This window comes from Cricetulus griseus, chromosome 9 (genome assembly GCF_003668045.3).
Source record: "Cricetulus griseus strain 17A/GY chromosome 9, alternate assembly CriGri-PICRH-1.0, whole genome shotgun sequence".
NCBI lineage: Eukaryota > Metazoa > Chordata > Mammalia > Rodentia > Cricetidae > Cricetulus > Cricetulus griseus.
Genome location: NC_048602.1, coordinates 15,577,812 through 15,597,901, shown reverse-complemented (window position 1 = coordinate 15,597,901; position 20,090 = coordinate 15,577,812). Strand labels below are relative to the sequence as shown.

The window sequence follows — 20,090 nt, the reverse complement described above, 5'->3', positions numbered from 1 at the left end:
GGAATATGGAAACCAAAGGGAATGCTTTTTTTTTTTGGTTTTTCGAGACAGGGTTTCTCTGAGTAGCTTTGGAGCCTATCCTGGCACTTGCTCTGGAGACCAGGCTTGCCTCGAACTCACAGAGATCCGCCTGCCTCTGTCTCCCGAGTGCTAGGATTAAAGGCTTGTGCCACCACTGCCCAGGGGGAATTCTTTTTTTGGAGACATTGATAAGGAATTAATTCCCACTGTTCCATGGCTGTAGGAATTATATAACTTACCCAGTGTGAGAAAAGATTTCAGAAGTGGCTACCCTTTAGGTTCTGTCCACTATTTCAAATACAGTTGTCAGTTTAGTTGTAATTAATGATCAGACTCAATTTAAAATTCCTGTGCTAAGTATAAAGCAGGGCACTGATGTCACAAACACAGGTGGTAGCGATAATGACCATCTTCTGGAATAACAGATCCTCCAAATGCAGGAAAGGAAAAACTAAATCTTGGTTACTCTGAAAATGCATGGTTTTTGCATCTCTGTTGTGGATCTACCCAGGAATTGAGGCTATTTTTAAGCTGTCTTCCAGTCTCTGAGTGTGGTAGCATCGTATGAAGGTGCTTTTGACTTATACACAGAATAGTATCAGGAAGGTAAAATTTTAGGATATGTTTATATAGAAGGGGACTGACAGATGGCTTGTTCTCAGGTAAATGTATGCTCGAGGTTGTGATAGGTTGAGAGTTCACAGAGAAATGCTTCATTTGCAGAGCTCAACATTCACTCTAGCTCCTCATTGTGTAAAGTCTCTTTTCATGTTTTATTTTACTTTCAGTAGAAATTCATTATTATCACTCTCATTTTTATGCTCTATCCTGCTTTTCACTCTACCCTACCTCTTATATTCTAATATGACTTAGCTACATCAATGCATGCCCTGAAAGATTTATAACATTTCTGATATTAGAGATGAATTTTAATACTAAATTCCTACTGAGGACAAATTCTGACAATATTTACAACTGAGAGGAAGCACAAATTTTATGAATATTTTAGACGTTGGTCACTTTGTTCTCTGTTAAAATGTCAGAACAACTTCCCTTTTAACACATAACATTTGAAATTTGCAGATTCATTACTGATAACACAGCAATTTCTTTAGTTAAATAATCTTTACTTTGGGGAAAATAATATTTCAAAGCATTATCACAAAGTGAAACAGTTTTCATTGCAGATTCTGTTGACTTTCAAGGACTTGGCCATCAATTTCTCCAAGGAGGAATGGGAATACCTGAATACTTCTCAGAAGGATTTGTACAGAGATGTCATGTTGGAGAATTACAGCAACCTTGTTTCTGTAGATGAGAATAAATAATTTTATGATTGCTGATTAGCCCTAGGAATATGTAACACCTTTTATTAGTATTTTGAATTATTTTCTATGAATGAATCGCATTTCCCAATTATTCCTAGTTATGGGTGAGTGTAATGTTTCCTGCAAATTTTCTTATATTAATTTAAATGATTTAAGTAATTTAAATAATTTAAATAATTTAAATAATTTAGCTTAACAATTAACTCATTCACATATGGTAGGATTTTTATTAATTTATTTACACTAATGTATGAATGCAGTTTGAATCTAACAGGTGTTTTTGTTATTGTATATTGCAACAGAACTTGAAGGTTTAAAAATTAAAAACAATTTCTGAAAAGTTTACAACACCAGCCAGGTGGTGTTGGCTCAAGACTTTAATGCCAGCACTTGGGAGGCAGAAGCAGGCAGATCTCTTAGAGTTCAAGACCAGCCTTGACTACAAGTGCTTGTTCAGGAGAGCCTCTAAAGCCACAGAGAAACCCTGTCTGGAATCCCAGCACCCCTCCCCCCTCCCACTCACCGCAAAAAGTTTACAACACCTGTCAAGTATGTACTAATAAGACTTCACTTATGATTCTCTCATGTTTATTATGTTCACAGAGTACAAGCTTGTGTTACAACTAAACTCTTTTACCCATCATGTAAATAAATTATCACATGTGTTTTCTAATTCATAGGCCTTTCAGAGTCAAAACCAGAGCTATTCACCTGTCTTGACCAAAACAAAGAACCTTGGATGGTGAATATAGTGGAAGCAGAAGGCCTGGAACTGGGTAAGTTGAAAGGAAACAATGGTACATCTGTGGAATTTAAAGCAAGGAACAGAAAACGACTGCAGTGGGATTACTCCTGCTCCTTACTTGAAGTGCTGTTCAAGTATTTCTTTTAGAATTGTGTACTAGCATTCAGCACACAGAAGATTTTAGATGGTTTTCCTTCATTTCATCAGAATATTGATTAGATAAAATTTAGTATACCAATAGCAATTTGGCAATGTATTTTTGGTTTTATGTTCCAATATGTTTCTGAACTTTATTGACATGTCAGTGATAAATAGATAACTTTTTCTAGTGTTTTTCTATATATTTTTTAACATTTTTACAATAAATATGGGTAAGTTTGTTTTATTTCTTTTACCTTCTTTTGTATCATTCCTTTACTACCATAACCCAATGTCCTGATTCTCAAACTGATTTTATTCTTTCAAAAATGCATAAAAATATAGCAAGATTTTGGCTGGCAACATGTTTTGGAACAGCAGACTTTGAATATGAATGCTATACCCTAGGGTTAGACAACTGAAAAAAAGATATTCCTACTCCTGGAAGCCAGGGAACACACATGTTCTTGTCATAGATTTATGACGTTGGATCTAGTTTCAATGAACAAGCTGAGATTAGGGTTGTCTTGACCTTTTGATGGTATTGGCCTTGCTCTCACAGACGTGGTGATTGTGACTTCATTGATCCTATACTGTTTGTTATGTTCTGCTTCACTAGGGTTATTTACAGTTTCTATCCTTATTGATTTCTCTGAATCCAATTACTCTATTTATTTACAGTTGCCTGCACCATGGTGGAACGTTAATAAAAAGAATTCCTGATAGGGCTTAATTCTCCATAATATCAATATTATGCATGTAAAGAAGAATGAATGAAGCATGAATTTGTGTGTATAACTCTGTACTATTAGATTAACACCATAAGCCTTAAATGGAATAAAAATATTTTTTTCTAGAGACCATGGCCAGTTTGCCATCAGATTTGTGGCTCTTATAACAGTGTCACATATGTGTTCCTACAATAGAGTTGGCAGAAAGACTGTCAAAAACTCATTAGTTATTGCTAACAAATCCCTGGCAATTTGTACGTATCTTCTAGGCCAATCAAAATATGGGTTCACATGGTCTGTAACTTGAAAATTTGATGAATGTACTCTCCTTGTGTAGCATATAGTATTTTTAAGTACTATGAATATATTTTAATTGGATTGAAGTATCCAGTTGAACACAAGTTTCATATCACCCCAAAACATCTTTTCAGTATTCTGGCATCATCATTGGGTTCTTGATGGTAAATAATTACAAGTGCAATACCCTCTATGGTTGTGGTGTATTAACAGAAAATAATTTAATACAGTTCTTTAATCAGAGATATTATTTGTTGGCACATGATTTCAAGTTTGGATATTGTCTACATTGTAGAGGAAATTGTTTCTCCATCTTGTCTTGGTCCTTCCAGACTTTTTTTTCTCCAGCATATATATCCATATAGTCACTTATGAAATAGTCACTCTGAAGGTTAATATCTAATTATAATTTTTGGCCAAGGACTTAGGCCTTTTATTTGATAGAGTTCTTATAAATTAACCCATTTGTATTCATCTGTAGCTGTGCCTTACATAGGTAATGCCCTGATGTCCTGCCTACGCAGCAGCTAAATGGCATATCTATGCACTGTCTCTCTTCTCCTTACCTCTTTTTTTGGAATTCCCACCTAGCTAAATTCTGCCCATCTATTATCCAAAAGAATGTTATTCATATCTATCTATCTATTTATCTATCTATCTATATATATATATATATATATTCACAGAATGAAGAAAGAATTAGCCCATCATCTTATCTTTTCTCTCTAAATAAAAAGGAAGGTTTTAAATTTAACATAGTATAATTCTGTTATAAAGTAATAATTATAGTTATAATATTTTGTTCATTCATATTGGACAAAATTTAAAGTAATTTGTTTATCATCTATCCTTCCTTTGTGACTATAAATTATATGTATAATCTGTCTTTTATTATATCTAAGGAAAACTCTATAACTATCAGTCTTCAACTCAACTCAATTAAAGACAGAAGAAGTATATAATATTACTTAAGTAAACAGAGAGTATGTTATAAGTAACTTTTAAACTCTAGAATTGACAGAGACATCTTGCAGCCTGGACAGTCACTCAAAGTTCCTCTGTAACATTGGGGAATCCATGTTCACCCTATAAGCAGAGTTTTTACCAGACTTCTCAATGAAACAAGAAAGTTGAAGTTCCTTTTCATCTTTGCACTGGCAAAATTCATCAGTTGTTTTCTTGTATGTTCTGTAGAACTTTTGGCAGTTTTCTTCGTGAAGCATCCACCCTAAAGGACCATCCAATTACTTGGATATATATTTAGCAGTCAGTTTTCTGTGGTTCCCGCATATCTGTTTTTCACATTGTACAGTCAGGTAGTACATGCAAGAGCAGTTTCTGGTCCAAATGGCTGTCTCTGCCCCAGGAAGGTAAACACCAAAGGAGGTTGCATGGTGCTCATCATCCTCTCAAACAAAAATGGTGCTGCCAGGAGCAGTTGTCTCTGTTTGTTATTAAAAGTCCTATGTTAATATAGAATTTTAAATGCCATATTATAAAGGTCTTTGAAAGTTTTTGAAGAATATGTATCTATGTGAAATATATCTCTGTAATCTTGAAAACTAACAACTATACATTCTGACTTTTATAGATGACTATCTATAATCTTAATTTCTTAATGATTCATTACATTTTAATAGAGTTGTATAAACATAATAACTTAAACAAGAGTATAAATATACATATAACAAAATGATCATAAATTTGTATCAATAAACAAAAATCCACATCAATGCAAAGTATTCGTTACTATATAATATTTAACACTCATTTACTTTGAAAGAGATTGACTATATTCAACAACTATTTACAATGATCATCATTTAAAGGAAAATAAACATTGATAAACAACACTTGGGAATATGGGGAAAGTTCTTTCCAAACTGCTACCTGCTATTTGGGGGCATTATCAGTCCCATGGGAATTCTGAGAGAACAGATTCATGGCCAAATCTGGGCTGTAGATGTCTAAGAGGCTGCATGACTTCAGTTGTTTTGGATGTTGGGTCACATTTTCTCAGATAGACTTGCTTCATCAATCAATATCCAGGAATGAATCAATAGGTCCCCATTCTCTGTGCAAACTAAAGTGGAACCTCATTCACAAAAGTAAATATCCTTAAACTCAAATTTTGATGTCAACATACATTAAAATATATATTTGGTTTAGCCAAGAATTCCCCATAATCAAATGTCTCTCTAGCCAAAAACTCTATAGCAAATACAATAATGTACAGAATCCAGACTCTCTGTGAATATTCCATCTTTATGTGGCTTTTATTTCTCTATTTCCTCTTTAGGTATCATATTTTATTATCTTAAATTACTTCTTTAATCTATGACCTTTACTATTTTTCCCTCCCTCCGGCCAGGCGTTGGTGGCGCAAGCCTATAATCCCAGCACTGGGGAGGCAGAGGCTGGTGGATCTCTGTGAATTTGAGGCCAGCCTGGTCTCCAGAGTGCCAGGACAGGCTCCAAAGCTACACAGAGAAACCCTGTCTCGGAAAAAAAAAACAACTATTTTTCTCTCCCTCTAGTTTGTGTACATGTTTTAAACAAACTTTGACCCATTTAATGGAATTTTTGTTTGAATCTTATTGTGTGTCCACAATCCTTTTCTCTGATCAGGAATGTTTTTAAAGGAAAGCCATGGTTGTGGTGACCTTGCACAATGGCTCCACATCTTTCTGCCTTTCCAAATATCAAAGGTACACATACTGCTCTGGGAAGCAGTATATGTCATGCTTCCTGTAAATATTTTTTTTGCCTGTCATGTAACACACTGCTTGTCTTGGATATATTTCTGTGCACTGTGGAGGGAATCTACCATGCTCTTCTCAAGTCTGAATGCCACAGTTGGAAGAAACCATTTCTTAAAGCAGCCATGTGTCTTACCACCACCAGCAACAGAACCTATCTGAAAATTTGTGTCAAATTAGAAGCTGTTTTTTAGGCTTCATGTGGAAATTCTTGTTAAATGTTTGCTACCAATTGTAGTTTTGTTTGTGATCCTAGACTTTAAAGTCTGAGCTATTCCTCCAGACCATTGGTACCAACTGTGAAGGGAGACATTCTCTGTCTTGGCCTTGGTCTTACTATAGGTGTTTCTCTCTGCCTTCTTGGCCCCCATCTGTTTCAAAATAACCAAACTCAGGCTTAATCTCTATTGGTAAATGTTTGGTCTAGAATTTAGGATTCTTATTGGCTAATTCTGTGTAATAAATTAATCTATTCTTATTTTTTCTCACTTTTTATCTCAATTAAAATTATTTTATTTTACATACCAATCTTATCTCCCTCATCCTTTCATTCTCCTACTACCCCAACCTCTTCCCTTCCTATGCTCTGCCAAATATTCCTCAGAGAGGATGAGGCCTGTCATGAGGAATCATCAATGCTGTCTCATCATTGGGGGCAGAACTGAGCCTCCCTCAGCATCTAGGCTGAGCAAGGTATCCATCATATGGAATGGGCTCCCTACTGCCAGTTCCTGCAGTAGGGATAAGTGCGGGTTCTACTGCCAGATGTCCATATACTGCCCAAGGCCTGCAATAGACAATCACTCTCAGGGACCTAGTTAGGTCTTATGCGGATTCCCCAGCTGACAGTCACAGTTTGTAAACTGCCTTTTGCTCACGTCAGCTCTTTCTGTGGGGTTAACCAACATGATCTTGACCTCTTTGCTCATCTTTCCTCCCTCTCTATGAATGGATTTCAGGAGTTAATCTCAGTGCTAAGCTGTGAATCTATGTTTCTGCTTACATCAGCTACTGTATGAAGGCTCTGTGATGACATTTAGGTTAGTCATCAATCTCATTATAGGGGAAGAATATTTATGGTAGTCTTTAAAATATTGTTTAGATTCTTATATGGGGTGATCCGTGTGGATTCCTGAGGAATTTCCCTAGTGCTTATTTCTTATTAACCCCATAATGTCTCCTTCTATCACGCTATCACATTCATTGCTCTCCTTCTCTATCTTTCCACCAACATGACCTTCCTGATCCCTCATATTCCTGTCCCCCCTTCTCCACTCCTCTCCCTCCTGTCTCCAAACCCCATCCTCCCATGCTCAGTGTAGTCAGATATTTGTCTATTTCACCTTCTCTGGTGTCCTCATTCGTCTCCTATGGTCCGTCTCATTTCCTAGCTTCTTGTGTTTTGGATTGTAAGCTGTTAATCCTTTGCAATATGTCTAGTATCTACTCTTGAGAGAGGACATATCCTGGTTGTTTTCTATGCCTAGGTTACCACATGCAGTATCTTTTCATCTATTTTCATCCATTTGTCTGGGATTTTCTTGATGTCATGTTTTTAAACATTGTGTAAACGTGTCACATTTTCTTTATGAATTCTTCAGTTGAGGAGCATCTACTTTACTTCCAGGTTCTTGCTATTGCAGATTATGCTGGTATGAACATAGGTGAACAAATGTCCTTGTGGTGTGAGTGTATATTTTTTGGTATATGCCCATGATTTGTATTGCTGGTCTTGAAGTACATCAGTTCTCAATTTTCTGATTAAATGCCATACTGATTTCCAAAGTGTCTGTACAAGGTTGTACTCCCACCAGCAATGGAGGAATGTTCCCCTTACTCCACATCCTCTCCACATAAGCTTTCATTAGCATGTTTTATTTTTGGCCAATATCACAGGTATAAGATGTTATCTCAGAGTTGTTTTGATTTGCATATCCCTGATAGCTAAGGATGCTGTGCAATTCTTTGAGTGCCTTTTGGCCTTTTTAGATTTCTCTATTGAGAATTGTCTATTTAGTCCTGTACCCTGCTTTTTAATTATATAATTTGGTGTTGTGGTGACTAGATTCTTGAGTTCTTTTTATATTTTGGAAATCAGCCCTTTGTCAAATGTTGCGATGGTAAAGATCTTTTCCAGTTCTCTGGGCTGCTAATTGGTCTTGTTGACTCACTGTGTTGTTTGCCTAACAGAAGTTTCTCAGGTTCAAGATGTCCCATTTATTAATTGTTGATCTCAGTGTGTGTGCTACTGGTGTTACATTAAGGAAGTGGTCTGCTGTATCAATTCCTTCAATGGTACTTTCCACTTACTTTTCTAAGTGGGAGTTATCCATTTCCTTTATATGGGCACTTAGTGCTATGAAATTTCCTCATAGTACTGATCTCAATGTATTCCACAAGTTTCATTATGTGAATTAGTTCTCATTGAGTTCTAGAAAGTTGTTCATTTCTGTCTTTATTTCTTCCTTGACCATGGGTGATGCAAATAAACACTCTTCAATTTCCATCAGTTTGTAGGAATTTTTCAAATTGTATTCTTGTTGAATTCTAACTTTATACAATGAAGATCCAATAAGATGCAGGGTTTTATTCCAATTTTATTTTATCTTTTCAGGTTTGCTTTGTTGCTGACAATGTGGTCATTTTTAGAGTAGGTTCCATTGGATGCTGAGAAGAAAGTATGTTCTTTTGTATTGGGATGGAAGGTTTTGTAGATATGTGTTAAACCACAATGACTCATATCAACGTTCCTTTATTTCTCTGTTAAGATTTATTGGTTTTGTAGTGTGGTTCAGAGGTGAGAGTGTGGTGTTAAACTCTTACACTACTATTATGTGGGGTTTTATGTGTGACTTAAGTTTTAGTAATGTTTCTTTTAAAAATGTATGTACCTTTGTATTAGGGACATATATGTTCAGAATTAAGACTTCATCTTGTTGGGTTTTTCCTGTGATGAATATGGAATGACCTTCTTCATCTCTTTTGATTAAATTATTTTGATGTCTAATTTATTCAGTGTTAGGTCCAATTGATTGGAAAATCTTTTTCCAACCATGTACTCTGAGATAAGTTTTTCTTTGAAGTTGATTTGTGTTTCTTATATGCAGGAGATGGATGTACTCTGTCTCTTTATAATTCTGTTATCCTGTGGCTTTTATTTGCAAACTGAGACCATCGATATCATCAGATATTGATAACTATTGATTGTTTATTCCTGTTATTTATGGATTTGGTGGTGGTGATTGATTTTGTGTATGTGTTTTGATATTTTTGGAATTTTCACAATGTGATATTATCAATTATGTATGTTTTATGAGTGTAGCTAGCATCCTTAGGTTGGAATTTTCCTTTCCAAAAGTTTCCACAAGGCTGGATTTGGGAATGTATTTTTCTAATCTGTTTATTTCATGGAATATCTGATTTTCTCCATCTATACTAATTCAGAGCTTTGTTGGAGTAGTCTATGCTTGCATCCATTTTGTACTAGTCTTTGAAGAACATGTATCTAGGACCTCTAGGTTTCAGAGTTTCTACAAAGAAGTCAGGTGTAATTGTGAAATGTCTTCCTTTATATGTTTCTTGGAATTTTTCCTTTGCAGATTTTAATAATATTTATTCATTTTGTATGATTTGTTTTTGATTATTATTTGGGAGGGTCCTGGTTTTTGCTCTGTAAGCTTTTTACTTGTTATAGGTATTTCATTGTTATGGGAAAGTTTTCTTCTATGATTTAGTTGAATATGTTTTCTGTAGTTTTGAGCAGGATATCTTCACCTTCATTTTCTTTTTTATTTTTTCTCCATTTTTATTTAAATTAGAAACAAGATTGTTTTAATGTTAATCCCAATTCCCTCTCCCTCCTCTCTATCCTTTCCCCCCACTAACACCCTACCAATCCCATACCATTTCTGCTTCCCAGGGTGAGTGAGGCCTTCAATTGGGGGCTGTCAAATCCTTTGGAATTGGGCCTAGGCACTCACCCATGTATCTAGGCTGCGAAACTATGCCTCTATCTGAAATGGGCTCCCAAATTCCATTCCTGTGAAATCGATAATTAAGGTTATACTACAAGAGACCCCATATATTTCTGAGGCATACTCACTGACACCCACATTCATGGGGTCTGGATCAGTTCCATGCTGCTTTCCCAGAGATCAATCTGGGGGCCAAAAGCACCCCCTTGTTCAGGTCAGCCGTTTCTGTTTGTTTTGCCAGCCTGGTCTTGACCACTTTGCTTATACCTCCTCCTTCTCTGCAATTGGATTCCAGTTCACTTCACTGTGTAGCTGAGGGTATTTGCTTCTACTTCCATCAGCTGGTGGATGAAGGCTCTCTCTTCGTTACATTGATTCTTTGAATTATTTTCGTTGTTTTGACTTTATTGATTTCTACCCTGAGTTTGATTATTTATCTTGCATCTACTCTTCCCAGCTCAATTTGCTTCCATTTGTTCTAGAGCTTCAGTTGCATTGTCAAAACACTTGTGTCACTATTCTTTAGTCTCTTCATGTGAGCACTCAGAGCTATAAACTTTAATCTTAGTACTACTTTCAAAGTGTCCCATAAGTTTGGTTATTTTGTGTCTTCATTTTCATTGAATTCTAGGAAGTCTTTAATTTATTTCTTTATTTTTTCATTGACCCAGAAATGGTGTAATTGCAGGTTGTTCATTTTCCAAGATTTGGTAGGTTTTTTGCAATTTATGTTGTACTTGAATTCTATTTTAGATCATGGTGGTCTGATAAGACAAAGGGGTAATTACAATATTTTTGTACCTGTTGAGGTTTGCTATGTTGCAGAGGATTTTAGAGTTGATTTTAGAGAAGGTTCTATGTGATGCTGAAAAGAAGATATATTCTTTTGCATTTGGGTGGAATGTTCCAAAGATGTCTCTTAGTCACAAATAAATCATAACTTCTGTTACTTCCTTTGTCTCTTTCTTAAGTTTCTATATGGTGGTCCAGTGCAGTGGTGAAAGTGGGGTGTTGAAGTCTCTCACTATACCTGAATGAGGCCTTATTTGTAATTTGATTGTTAATAATGTTTCTTTTAGGAATATTGGTGCCTTTGAATTTGGGACATAGATGTTTAGAATTGAGATTTCTTCCTAATGGATTTTTCCTGTGATGAATATTAAATGACATTCTTCATCTGTTTTAATTGATTTTAGTTTGAAGTCTAATTTTGTAAATACTAGCATAGTTACCCCAGGTTCTTTCTTGTGTACATTGGAGTGCAATATATTATCTGAAGCCTTTATTCTGAGGTAATGTCTTCTTTGAAGTTGAGGTGTGTTTTCTCGTATGCAGCAAAAGAATGTGTTCTTTCTTTGCATCCATTCTGTTAGCCTGTTTCTTCTTATAGCCAAGTGAAGACCATTAATATTGAGAGAAATTAAGCATCATTGAGTGGTTATTCTTTCTTGTTTTTGATTTTTTGTGGGTAATGGTATTATGTGTGGATTTACCCTGCCTTTTCTTTTAGCTATTGGTAAAGTGGGATTATCTACTGCCTATGTTTATGTGAGATTAGTTAATTTCCTTAGGTTGCAGTTTTCCTTCCAGTACTTTCTGTAGGGCTAGAATAGTGGTTACATATTGTTTAAATCTGGTTTTTCATGGAATATCTTGTTTTTCCCTTCTAGAGTGATTGAAAACTTTGTTGGTTATAGTAGTCTGGGCTGGCATCGATGTTCTCTTAGAGTATGTAGAATATCTATCCAAGTCCTTCTGGCTTTCAGAGATTCCATGGAGAAGTCCAGGGTAATTCTGCACGGTTTGCCTTTATATGTTATTTGGCCTTTCCAGTTAGTTCAGGAGATCCTGTCCCTTCCCATTCTCCTGGTCCATGCATTTTACTCTTAGAGTCTTATTGCTTTCTAGTTCCTTTGGTGAAGAGAATTATAGGCTGGTAATCCTTTGCTCTAGGTCTACAATTCATATATGTGTGATGGTTTCTTCTAGTTACATCCATTTTACTGTGAATTTCAAGATTCCATTGCTTTTTACTGGTGAGTAGTACACCCCTGTATAAATGTATCACATTTTCTCTATACATTCTTCAGTTGAGAGGCATTAGGATTCCTCCATGCTCTGGCTATTACAAAGAATGCTGCTATGAACATGGCTGAAGATATGAACTTGTTGTATATGACCAAGACAGGAATCCTGGATCTTGATCTATACTGTTTTGCATTTTTCTGAGCAAACACCATACTAATTTCCAAAGTGGTCTTACAAGTTTGCACTCCCACCAGCAGTGGAGGTGTGTTCCTTTTTCTCCACATCCTCTCCAGCATAGACTGCCATTGGTGTTTTTGATTTTAGCCATTCTGACAAGTGTAAGATGGTATCTCAGGGTTGTTTTGAGTTGCATTTCTCAGATGGCCAAGGATTTTTATCACTTTCTTAAGTGTCTTTCAGCCATTTCAGATTCCTCTGTTGAGAATTCTCTATTTAGTTCTGTACCCCACTTTTTAATTCCATTGATGGGTATTTTGGTGGCTAGCTTCTTGACTTCATTGTATAGTTTGGAAATAAGGCATCTGTCAGATGTTGGCTTGGAGAAGATCTTTTCCCATTCTGTGGGCTGTTGTTTTGTCTTGCTGACTGTGTCCTTTGTCTTACAGAAGCTTCTCAGTTTCACTAGGTTCCATTTATTAATTATAGATCTCAATGTCTGTGCTACTGGTGTAATGTTAAGGAATCAGTCTCCTGTAAAAATTCGTTCAAAAGTATCTCCCACTTTCTCTTCTAGATGTTTCAGTGTGGCTGGGTTTATGATGATATCTTTGATCTATTTAGACTTATGTTTTTGCATGGTGACAGATAAGGGTCTATCTGCAATTGTCTGCATTTCCAAATCCAGTTGTACCAGCACCATTTGTTGAAGATGCTTTCTTTTTTCCATTGTATAGATATAGCTTCTCTGACAGAAATCAGGTGTTCGTACATATGTGGGCTAATATAAGAGTTTCCAATTCGATTCCATTGGTTTATCTATTTTTGTGCCAATACCAAGCTCTTTTCAAAACTATTGCTCAATAATAGTGCTTGAAATCAGGGATGGTGATACCACCCAAAGATCCTTTATTGTATAGAGATGTTTTGGCTATCCTGGGTTTTTGTTTTTCCATATAAAGTTGAGTATTGTTATTTCAAGGTCTCTGAAGCACTGTGTTGCAATTTTGATGAGGATTAAGTTTAATTTGTAAATTGCTTTTAACAAGATTGCTTGTTTTACTATATTGATTCTCCCTATCCAAGAGCATGGGAAATCTTTCCACTTTTTGCTGTCTTCTTTAATTTCGTTCTTTAAAGACTCAAAATTCTTATTGTACAAGTCTTTCACTTTTTTGGTTAGTCTTAGCCCAAGATATTTTATCCTGCTTGTTGATATTTTTAAGGGTTATGTTTCTCTGATATCTTTCTCATTGCATGTGTCATCTGTATATAGTATGGGTACTGATTTTTGAAGTTAATTTTGTATTCTGCTACTTTGTTGAAGGTGTTTATGAGCTGTAGGAGTTCCCTGGTAGAGTTATTTGGGTCACTTATATAGACTATCATATCATCTGCAAATAGTGAATGTCTGACTCCTTCCTTTCCAATTTTTATCCCTTTGATATACTTTTCTTGTCTTATTGCTCTACCTAGAACTTCAAGTACAATATTCAAGAGATATGGAGAGAGTGAACATCCTTGTCTTGTTCCTGAATTTAGAGGAATCGCCTTGAGTTTCTTTCCATTTAGTTTGATGTTGGCTGTCGGTTTGGTGTATATTGTTTTATCATGTTTAGATATGCTCCTGTTTTTCCTGATCTTTCCTGGGTCTTTATCATGAAGGGATGTTGGATTTTGTCAAAGGCTTTTTCAGCATCTAGTGAGATGATTATGTGTTTTTTTTCTTTTGCAGTTTGCTTATAAGGTAGATTACATTGGTGGATTTTTCATACGTTGAACCATCCTTGCATCCCTAGGATGAAGACTACCATAGTGGATGATTTTTCGAATGTGTTCTTGGATTCAATTTGCCAATATTTTGTTGGGTATTTATGCATCGATGTTCATTAGGGATATTGGTCTGTAGTTCTCTTTTTTAGTTGTATCTTTGTGTGGCTTGTTTGTCAACATGATTGTACCCTCGTAAAAAGAGTTTGGCAATATCCCTTCAGCTTTTATTGTTTGGAACAATTTGAGGAATACTGGCATTAGCTGTTGTTTGAATTTCTGGTAGAAATTTGCAGTGAAGCCATCTGGCCCTGGGCTTTTTTTGGATGGCAGGCTTTTGATGACTGTTTCTATTTCATTATGTGTTATAGGTCAATTTAAACTGCTTAAATGTTCTTGGTTTAATGTTCTAACTGATATCTGCCAAAGAAATTGTTCACTTCCTTTTTGATTTTTGTGGAGTACAGGTTTTCAAAGTATAACCTGATGATTCTCTGGATTTCCTCAGTGTGTGTTATTATATCCCCCTTTTCATTTCTTATTTTGTTAATTAGCATTCTATCTATCTATCTATCTATCTATCTATCTATCTATCTATCCCTTCCTTTGTGTTTGTTTGGATAGTGTTTTGTCTATCTTGTTGATCTTCTCAAAGTACCTATTGTTCGTTTCTTTGTTTCTTTGTAATGTTTTCTTGGCTTCTACTTTATTGATTTCAACACACAGTTTGATTATTTCCTGGTGTCTACTCCTCCATTGTGAGTTTGCTTCTTTTTATTCTAAATTTTAGAGATGTTCTGTAAATTCTATATTGTGTCTGTTCTCCAGTTTCTTTATATGGGCACTTAGTGCTATGTACTTTCCTCTTAGAACTGCTTTCCGAGTGTCCCATAAGTTTGGGTATTTTGTGTCTACATACTCATTAAATTCTAGGAAGTCTTCAATTTTTTTTTTAATTTCTTCCTCAACCCAGGAATCTTGCAATTAGTTATTATCCAATTTCCATCAGTGCGTAGGATTTCAGCAATTTGTATTACTGTTGAATTCTAACTTTGAAGCATCGTGATCTGATAATATACAGGTAGTTATTTCATTTTTTGTATCTGTTGAGGTTTGCTTTGTTGCCAACTATGTGGTCAATTTTAGAGAAGGTTCATGTGGTGTTGTGTTTGGATGGAATTTTCTCTAGATATCTGTTAAACCCAGTTGGTTCATAAGTTCTGTTAGATCCTTTGCTTCTTTGTTAAATTTCTGTCTGGTGGTCCTGTCTACTGGTGAAAGTGGGATGTTGAAGTCTCCTACTATAAGCTTGTGTGGTTTTATGTGTGGTTTGGGATTTAGTAATGTTTCTTTTACAAATGTGGGTGTCTTCGTATTTCAGACATAGATGTTCAGGATGGAGACTTCATCTTTATTGACTTTTGCTGTCATGAATATGAAATACCCTTCTTCATTTCTTTTGATTGATTTTAGTTTGAAGTCTAATTCATTAGATATTAGGATTGCTACACCAATTTGTTTGTTGGGCCCATATGATTGGAAAATCTTTTCCCAACCATTTACTTTACGGTAATACCTGACTTTGAAGTTCAGGTCTGTTTCTTGGATACAGCAGACCGATGGATTCTGTCTTCCTATCCACTTTGTTAGCCTGCATCTTTACAAAGGCAAGTTAAGACCATTGACATTAAGGGATATTAATGTCCATTGATTGTAGGTTCTTGTTTGTTTTGGATTTATTGTTGGTGGTGTCTTTGTGTATGAAATTCACACTCCTGTTTCTTTTCATGATTGGCAAAATTGGCTTATCTATTTACTATGTTTTTGTGAGTGGAGTTATCTTCATTGTGTTGGAGATTTTCTTCCAAAACTTTCTGTGGTGCTGGATTTTTGGATATGTATTGTTTATGTCTGCTTTGGCATGGAATATCTTATTTTCTCCATCTATAGACTTCTGGGTACTGTAGTTTTGGTTGGAGTCAATTCTCCCTTAGTATTTGTAGGATATCTATCTGGGACATTTTGGGTTTCAAAGTTTCCATTTAGAAGTCGGGTGTGATTCTGATAGGTCTGCCTTATATGTTACTTGGCCTTTTTCCTTTGCTGTTCTTAATATTTTCTCTTTTTTTCTGTAGTTTTGATGTTTGATCATTATGTGTCATGGGGACTTCTTTTTGTGGTCCAGTCTGTTTGGTGTCCTGTAAACTTCTCAAACTTTCATAAGCATATCGTTCTCTAGTTTGGGGAAGTTTTCTTCTATGATTTTGTTGAATATGTTTTCTGTACCTTTGAACTGTATTTCTTCACCTTCGTCTATAGCTATTATTCTTAGATTCTGCCTTTTCACAGTGTCCCATATTTCCTGGATATTTTGTGTTAGGGATTTGTTAAACTTGAGATTTTCTTTGGTCGATGACTGTATATCCTCCAGCGAGTCTTCAACAACTGAGATTCTCTCTTCCATCTCTTGTATTCTGTTGGTTATACTCACATCCTTATTTCCTGGTCATTTTCCCAGCCTTTCTACTTCCAGAATCCCCTCATTCTGTGTTTTCTTAATTGTTTCCATTTCATGTTCATGCCTTGAACTGTTTTTGAGTGCTTCCTTCACTTGTTTTGTTATTTTTATCTTTGCTTTCTTTAAATTCTTTAAGAGATTTGTTTATTTCTTGAATATTTTGATTTGTCTTTTCCTCCATTTCCTGTAAATTTTTGTTTGTTTTTCTTCTGTTTCTTTAAGGGACTTTTCTTGTTTCCTCTTTAAAGGTTTCTATCATCTTCCTAAGATAATTTTTGAGGTCCATCTCTTCTTATTCTTCTTTGTTGGGCTTTTCAGATATTGCTGTGTAGAGTCCCTAGATTCTGTTGATGTCATATTGGTCTTTCTCTTGTTGAGTGTGTTCTTATTCTGTCTTCTTCACATCTCATCTCCCAGTGGGTCCAGGTAGGATCTTTCTGTCTCTTCTTGTCACCCGGTGGTATGTTTGGGCTTCAATGTCTGCAGCTCTGGATAATACAAGGGTATTTAATAGGAAAAAGCCTTAATCACAGAGCGACCTATCCAGCAGGTGTGGCATCAGTCTGTACAGCAAGCCGAAAGGGAACCCGAAAGTGAAACCCAGCCACCAGAACCTCTCTCTCACTGTACCTCACTCTGAACATTCCCTCACAGGCATGGTCAGACACAGCTGTAGCCAGCCCCTAAGTAGGTGTGGCTACAACTTCCCCTACAATAGGCCCGAGAAATATCATAGTATTCTCATAGAATATAGTATTTATTTTATACAATGTAACTTTAAATGAAGATTCTTATGCCTGGTACTAAGGTTACTGCTAGTCTGTTTTTTGTAACAATAAGTCTCTACTTCATCTGCCTGAGCCCTGCTGCCACGTGGATAACCAAAATAACACACACAGTCTTATATTAGTTTATAATGGTGCTGGCCAATTGACTAAGATTTCTTATATGATAGCTAAGTCTTAATTATCAAGCATAATCATAAGGGTTAACTTATGGAGAACACCTTCTGCTCACACCCTCTTCCTGGGCTCACATAGCTGCTCCAGAGCTCAGAGCAGGAAGAAGAGCAAGAGCATGACTTCCTTCTTGTCCTTGCATACATATGAGTCTTCCTGCTATGTCACTTCCTGCCTGAATCACAAAACTTCTTTTTACTATATTTCCCAGAATTCTCCTTGACAACTAGTCCTGCCTAACTTGCTTCTTCATTGGCCAACAGTACTTTATTCAACAACCAATAAGATAAACACATACACAGAAGAACTTCCCCAATTATCTCCTCTTTTCTGTCCAAATAAAAAGAAGGGTAACTTATCGTTTATAATAACTGAAGAATACGATAACCATAACTATCTGTCGTCAACTCCATCAAAATGACAGAATGATATTATATAGACTCTAGAATTGACAGAGACATCTTGCATCATGGACCGTCACCCAAAGTTTCTGTCCAATATTGGGGCATCCATCTTCAGCCCATCTGCCAAAGTGTGTCTGGCACACGTCTCCATTTCAGCAGGAACCATTTAGGAGTGTTCATCTTGCTTTGTAAGTTCAGCAGTCACTTTCTTGTGGATCCTGCTTTTGCAGTTTATACAGCAACAATCAGTCCAGGCAAGAGCAATTTCCTGCCTAAATGGCTAATCTTGCCATGTTGAAGGCAAACTCCAAAACAAGTTTCACCAATGTCCATCCTCCTTTCTGATGTAATTGGTATGCCAGGAGCAGTCGTGTCTGAATGTCAAGAAAAACCATAAACCATTTAAATGGCATGTATTCTGCAGGTCTTTGAAAGGTTTAAAGAATATCTATCCATCTCAAATACATCTCTGTATATCTAGAAAACCTAACTAAACTAATTGTAGGCTGTGTATATAATAGATGATTATATAATATGTAATTAATTATGCACAATACAAAATTGACCTGAAATTTGTATCAATAAATGAAATCCATACCAATGTATTTATCTCCGTATCCTATTACCTTTTTGTTACTTTAAAAAGAGACTGACTGTGATCATTTGCATTTATAACTAACTCCATTTAAATGAAAACAAACATTTATAAACAATATTTGGGAATTTGGGTGTTGTTCATATCAAACTGCTTCCTGCTGGTTGGGGGTTTTGCCCATACAATGGGTATCATGATAAAAAACAGAAATCCTGGCTGTAGTGGTCTATGACTGCATCATTTCATCTATTTCGAATGTAGGATCATTTGGGCCAATGCTTCAGGTGGTCTTGCTTGATCAAACCTTCTTAGTCTGGAAGGAATCCACTGCTTTACATTTTCTGTGAAAACACAAGCAAGATACATTTTCCCATGTAGCCTGTTCTTGGACTCAAATTTTGAAGTCAAAGCATCCCTTACATTATATGTGTAAGTTCGATTAATTTAGCAGCAATGATAAACAGATGTCAATTAGCAGTTTTTGCTCTTTCTCAGCAATCCAACAGTTTAAAGACAACAATATAGCATATAGTATCCAGACTCTCTGTGTATTTTCCATCTTCACGTGGCTTTTTATTATTCTATTTCTTTTTCTTTTAGTTTTTCATTTTATCACACAGGGAAATTGCCTGCCTCTCCTTCTGGAGTGCTGGAATTAAAGGCATATGCTACCATACACAGCTACTCTATTTCCTTCTTTCTTTTAAACACAGTGTTAACCTTTAGAGGTTTTCCTTCATCTGAATCTGTCTTTATTGTAAATCTTCACATTTTTCTGGCCACACAATCTTTTACCTGTTAAACAACACCACCAACATTAAAGCAGTGGCTTTCTTAGCCACTGTCTTTCCCAGATGGCAAAGATACGTTTACCATCTGATCTGATATCTGTGCTCACTGTCTTGGTCTATGCTGCAACCAAAGAGCATGCTGCTGGCTTGGAGATGTGGTCAATGTCACTGCCACCTGCTTGGGGCATGAACCCACGACCCTGAGATAACAGTCTCATGCTAGAGTGGGTAGACTGACTGAGGTAGCCAGGTTTCTGAAACGAGCCCTGCATTTTTCAACATTCTCTTAGTCTGGAAACCTCTCAAAGGAACTCCTTTATTTTCTGCTGGTCTCTATCAAAGCAGAAACCACCTGAGAAAATGCTGCTACCAAGAAGTTTTACTTGTCTCTGTTCTTTTGCTGTTAAAATTCCTTTTTAAGCTTTTGTAAAGTTTACATGGAAATTTGTAACATTGCCGCCAGCTGCTCGGGTTCTTCCGCTTCAGCGGTAAACTTGCCACAGCAGCCTGCCCTGTCAAGCTGCTGGGCTGCATTTGAGAAGCTTCCATACTCTTGCACTATCCCGCTCTATTGGGAGTTGGAATCCATATTCCTGAGATGCCCTGAAGCCCTCAAGAGTTCTAGGGGATAGTGTCTGTGCTCTCCAGATGCCTTCTCACAACTATTCAAGCAGCAGGAGGACCTGAGAAACTGGCAGTAATGTTATGAACTTCCATGTAAGCTACACAAAAGCTTAAAAAGTAATTTTAGCAGCAAAAGAACAGAGATAACACGACTGGTTGGTAGCAGCATTTTCTTGGGTGGTTTCTGTTATTATTTTTATTTTTTGGTTCATTATTGTACCCACAAAAGTT

At 36.2% G+C, this 20,090-nt stretch overlaps 1 pseudogene; it reads left to right on the top strand.

The window, feature by feature from the left end:
• Window positions 1-668: 668 nt before the first annotated feature.
• The window catches only part of LOC107977683, a 26,993-nt pseudogene continuing 7,571 nt past the window's right edge, over window positions 669-20,090 (top strand).